General features: G+C 40.4%; 1 long non-coding RNA gene across 1 annotated transcript; it reads right to left on the reverse strand.

Moving 5' to 3' along the window:
* Positions 1–615: 615 nt before the first annotated feature.
* Positions 616–2,743, reverse strand: LOC132886147 (uncharacterized). The gene is made up of 2 exons (XR_009654668.1): positions 2,548–2,743; positions 616–2,034 (listed from the first exon to the last, which is right to left on the reverse strand). It is a non-coding gene; the product is annotated as an uncharacterized LOC132886147 (long non-coding RNA).
* Between the last annotated feature and the right edge of the window lie 3,509 nt (positions 2,744–6,252).

Below are 6,252 nucleotides of genomic sequence, written 5' to 3' on the forward strand. Positions count from 1 at the left end.
CACAGCTGAGGAGAACTGCTTCATGAATTTCCAAAAGCAGTGAACCAAAGATGGCAGCAATACAACAAATGGTGGCAACATATGTCAGGAAAGACACACACCAAGAAACTGAAAACAAGCATTTCAATGTAACATAAATGATCAAATGCTGAAATGTAATTCACTATCTTGTTTTCAAGAGGGTTATAATAGTTTGGTTTGATAGATTGTTGGTGTAAAATTTGCTGAAATATGATTACACACTATGATACATTCATATGTATAGGCTGTTCCACGATGGTACAGTGTTGTCTGAGGGTAACATTCAGACAAACCACCTTATGAAAAGAGTTTATTTTTTAATGGCTTTTTTTTTCCCATTTCAAATGGCATACATTTTAAACCTGTGAGACAATTGAACATTTCCCACACATTACAGTAAATGTTATTCAGTTTTTAAACCCTACCTCTCTTTTCTCATTCCTTACTATTATGGTATAGTGAGTTGGCTGAGTGGTTAGTGGATCTGCCTCTCGATTGGGAGATCATGAGTTCTACTTGCAGTCAAGTCATACCCAAGACCTTCATAAAAATGGCACCTATTGTCATCTGGCGAGGTATGATGCAATACAGATGTGAGAAGAGAGAAGAGAAGCCTTTATTTGTCACACATACACTTAAGTACAGACTTAAGGACACAGTGAAATTTAACCTCTGCATTTAACCCATCTGAAACCCATCAGTGAACACACACATGAACACACAAGTGAGCAATGAGCACACACATACCCAGAGCAGTGGGCAGCTATGCTACAGTGCCCAGGGAGTAGTTGTGGGTTAGGTGCCTTGCTTAGGGCACTTCAGCCCAATCTTCAGGCCATGTTAACCTAACCCCATGTCTTTGAACTCTGAGGGAAACTGGAGCACCCGGAGGAAACCCATGCAGACACGGGGAAAACATGCAAACTCCACACAGAAAGGCCCCGTCAGCCACTGGGCTTGAACCCAGAACCTTCTTGCTGTGAGGCAACAGTGCTAGCCACTACACCACCATGTGAGTAGGGAGTCAAACTCTTGGGGTTGCCAGAGGACTTTAACCCTAGATATGTAATAGGTGAGAGGCCGAGGGCTATAGAAATGGAGATTGGCGCTGCCTAATGCACCTTAAGGGCCTGGTTAGTATTAGGACAAGAGACTGCCTGGGAAGTCCAGGTCCTGGCACAGGAGTGACTTTGGCAATTATCGTACCATATTGCTTTAAGGTAACGCACCCTAACGTGTACTCCAACATTTTTTTCTTGAAAATTTCTTTAAATTATGTTTACTTGGTTTATTTTATGACAAAAAAAAATTACAACTTTGTTTTTAAACCAACTGGCATCATAATGTGTACCATAGAGGGTTAAATATGATGGTCAGGCCCAAAGAAACCCCTCTGTATTACACATCATGAATGGTGTCTTCTACCTTCATACCAGGGTTTCTCAAATGTTGGTGTAACCCACTACTGGGTATGTACACGTCGATGATAGGCCAGTTTCTTAATATACAAGATTTGAGACTCTAGGCTCTGGAGAGAGAGATAAACACAGTGCAAGTAAAAGACACCACGCAGGGATATACGGTTTTTTTTCTTTTAGTAGTAGAATTGAAAAGTATTTACAATAACCCAAAATAAAATTTAACCCTTTAGGAATAAAATAAAAAAAATAATAATTGTCCTTTGAAAAAGCTGGGTAGTAGTCCTTTAACTAAATGTAGAAGACAGTTCAATGGAGTTCCTTTAAGTTGTGTCCTTTAAGTTGTTCTTCAAAAAAGAAAAAGAGTTCTTTCCAGGTAGGTTCAGTTCAAGGCGTTAATCCTTAGTTCAGTTTGTTAAGCGTAACAGTCAATAAGTCAAGTCAGTCATAGTCAGATGATGTGACACGTGCCGGCCACAATCCTACCAGATTTTGCCATAGGGAATGACAACAGGAATCACTCGAACGGGTGGCTCGCCATCAAATGAAGACATCAGATCTTCCGCGGAATTCGGATCCAACCCAAAAACTTGACCTGTGTAACCATACCCTTCATTAAGCTATGATATGCACATCAGGCCAAATGTCAAATATACCTTCAAATATAATCAGTTTAAACTTCAAGTAGTTGTACAACATTTAACTCAATCATCTCAAAGTAAAAGCTATGCAAACTGCATACACTTCTTTCATACTGAAAAGCATTGCATACTATTCAGTTAAATTACCATTATCAAGTAAACAGGATGAATACTATGAAATAACACTGTACTGAAACCGCGGCAATTACACAAACATTACCGAGTACAGTGGCTTCTCATGAGGACACGTTCAGTCCTTTCACGCGCTTGGTGCGTGATCACTGCAAGTGGAAAACATTCGGCTCACTCCGAGCCATAAACTTACTCTTATCAACCAAAATGTACCCTCTCAGATTCCTCACAACAAATATTAACAAAACAAAATACAATTCTCAAGTTTTTACCGAAGTATTAAGCAAATTAACAGCTGTTTCAACAGTAAGGGAAAAATAGACAAATTTCCTTACCGAGACAATTCAACAAAAGAAAAACTCGACGAAACGAAGCTTCTGGTCATCAAAACATACATCAGGTCACAGAGCTGGTCGCTCGGTAAACAGAAAGGAACTTACACGTCCTAAACACTTAGAAATATTTTCTTTCCAAAGTTTCTAGCTCGCAGGTGGAGCAGAGAAAACGGAGTCTCCAACTCTTTGGCTTCCCTCAGCTCGACGGACTGGAAACGGCTACGCAGTAAGCAGACTGCTTGCAATCAGCGTGTCAAAATAAAAGTACCCAATCATAATCGTCACAGTAAAAGTACTTGACATAACAGTACATGTAAACCATGTTTTTACAATAACAACCCATCATTCATGAATTGTATTATCAGAATTATCACTATTATCCCATTTTACTATTTGTGCTATTTATGCTTTTTAGTCAACTATTTATTGTACCTTTACATTATGCATTTGTCACCTGGGTTACACCGGCAATCAGGACACCACCTTTGAAGTGTCAAAAAATATAGATTTATTTGCTGAATATAATCCAATATATTCATTCATTCATTTTTCATACCGCTTATGCATTGTGGGTCGTAGGTGAACTGGAGCCAGTCCCACTGAGCGAGAAGCAAGGTACACCTTGGACAGGTCACCAGTCTTACGCTGGCCTAACACAGAGAGGCATCACTTTTGCTACGTTTAAGCCTGGCGTTCACACTACTCCAGAGCTTTCGAGACCCAAAAATGGGGACTTTTGGAAATGCTGTTGACCCTGTTTTAGTTTGAAAACTCCGGGGTAATGTTTTAGTGTAGACGTGTGAAAACGGAGATGTTTGGAAACAATGACACCAACAGACACCAAAGTTCACTTCCTGATTGGGTCTTACTGGTCACGACATAGCCTTCCCTGATTCATCACGATCCTATTATGTGACCCTTTTCCAAAAGAAAACAAGTGGTATCAGCTGTTTATACCGGCATGTGCACACCCAGTGTACATGAATGGTCATGTGATATGCATTTTCAGGCGCGTTAGTATGGACGGACATTATTTCTGATACGGAGCTAAAATGCTCATCTGGATGGAGATCGTATTCGTTTTAAAATGCCGTTTTAAAACTAAAACATACTAATGTGGACATAGCCAGAGTCAGACAGTCATTCACACTCACGTTTACATCTATGGGCAATTTAGAGTAGCCAGTTTACCTAACCCGAATGTCTTTGGAGGAATCTGTGGGAGGAAACCAGAGCACCCAGAGGAAACGCACCCAGGCACAGGAGGACATGCAAACAGAAAGGCCCCAGTCAAACAACAGGAACCCAGAACCTGTTTGCTGTGAGGCAACAGTGCTAACCACTGCACCGCCATACCACCTGCTGTGCTGTTGAGAGATACTGTATTTTTTTTTTTTTTTAATTGGAGAAATAGAGCATTTTTATGACTGGACATTTGAACTAAAATTGTCATTAGATTCAAGCTGCCATATTTATAGACTCACTTTTAACTATAAAGCTTTATAACTCTATAAAAACTAATCACTTTGATAATGGTGGGTTGTGATTTCCACCACTGTAATAAATTCTTTTTAAATACGCAGCTGTCCTGGCTATGCTTCCCGGATGCCACCTTGAGAAGCATGACAACATAATGATATGAATTAAAAACTAAGTGCATTAATTAATATAATAAAATAGGTGAAGAGTTCAGTTGAGAAATGACAGGAATCAGGACGAAACTAGAATCTCACTTCCATATTTATAATAAAAAGGAAGGAAATCAAGACCGCTTTAGTTTCATTTTATTTTCAGACTGGATTTCACACTTCTCTTTCTCTACATGCAGTTTCTTTGAACAAAGCCCTACATTATCATTAAACTTAACAGTCATCGCATCTGGCTGCTGTCTGTAATTATTCACCTTAGAACATTTATATGCAATCGCTGTCTGCTTGGATGGTGCATGCACACACCTTACGAAACAATACAATAAAATACATGTGTGTTTCTTCTCTTCTCAGCCAACTGATAAATCCACAGAACTATTTAACAAAAACATTGTTCTCCTCTGGCAGTGTAGCAGATCAAGGCGGAAAATAATATGTGCAAGAAAAAGCAGGCAGGCGAGGTGAAGGAATTAGCTTAGCATCGTTAGCTGTTTGGAATGTTGCCACTTGCTTTTGACATGTGCGCAAACAGTGTTTTTCCAGGAGATTCCCTAATTCAAACAAATATGGATGCGAGTAGTGTGGGTGGAGAGAGAGGAAGGAAGAGAAAAAGAAAGATGAGAACGCATTCATTAGAAAGAAAAACATTCACCACCATGACGTGCTGAAGCAGAGCCTGTGTGTATATAAATATGCATAACCTGAGGAGATATGGAGACCGACTCTGGAGAGGGAGGTGCAGCTGATGGCTTGTGAATTAATGATGAAGCATGTGTACACGTGTGTGAGAGAGAGAGAGAGAGAGAGAGAGAGAGAAATGAGAATCAAAATCAAACTGGTTAAATCCTGACCTTTTCACTTCAAATTAGTCATCATCCTCAATGCCCTCTTGGTTCTGGGTAACAAAAGAAACCACGCAACTATTGGTGTTTAATCAGGTGACCCTGGGAGCATTTATAGTGACTCAACAGATAAATCGCAATGATTTATATTTCAGTTCAGTCTCTGGAGGTATTATAATAAACACACTGTTGTGTAATATTCAGATTTATATCACAGCGCTGTTGAATTTTCAAATCTGATTGAATCAGAAGGCGCTGATTAATTTTTTATAAAGGTGATGATACATGGGGCAACTTTTTGGGCAATGTTGCTGAGCAATTGCGTTTAGACATTTTCCCATTGAGACTGGGAAACAATTTCTATTTGAATGTTTTTGATGGGCGGCACGGTGGTGTAGTGGTTAGCGCTGTCGCCTCACAGCAAGAAGGTCCTGGGTTCGAGCCCCGTGGCCGGCGAGGGCCTTTCTGTGTGGAGTTTGCATGTTCTCCCCGTGTCCGCGTGGGTTTCCTCCGGGTGCTCCGGTTTCCCCCACAGTCCAAAGACATGCAGGTTAGGTTAACTGGTGACTCTAAATTGACCGTAGGTGTGAATGTGAGTGTGAATGGTTGTCTGTGTCTATGTGTCAGCCCTGTGATGACCTGGCAACTTGTCCAGGGTGTACCCCGCCTTTCGCCCGCAGTCAGCTGGGATAGGCTCCAGCTTGCCTGCGACCCTGTAGAAGGATAAAGCGGCTAGAGATAATGAGATGAGATGTTTTTGATCGTTTTGGGCAACTTTTTAAGATCATCCAATCAGAGTGCTAGCAGCGAATCAGATGACCACCTGAGAGCTTCTGAAAATTTCAACAAAGACGGCAGAAGTTTTTCACTTCAAGAGAACGAGAAAAAAGAACCTGGTGAGCGAATGTGTGTTCATGGTTTCTATAACTTAAGTGATAACAGGAACTAAGTTGTCTTATAGTCATGGCACAACATTAAATGTAACTATAAATGGTTGAAAATATAATGCACTGATCATTAATAGACTAATCATTCTAGCCACTGGCAAACTGTTATGAGGAATAAAGACGCATAAAGGGCTTCACAATATGCTGTTACTGATAAATAATCTACAACGGTGACTCTCGGACCACGTCACACCACCCTGACGCTGATTATATTCCTATAACAGCATGCTCTGTTGTGTTTAATTCCATAAATAATGTTCACACGCA

Source organism: Neoarius graeffei, chromosome 5 (assembly GCF_027579695.1).
Source record: "Neoarius graeffei isolate fNeoGra1 chromosome 5, fNeoGra1.pri, whole genome shotgun sequence".
Classification (NCBI taxonomy): domain Eukaryota; kingdom Metazoa; phylum Chordata; class Actinopteri; order Siluriformes; family Ariidae; genus Neoarius; species Neoarius graeffei.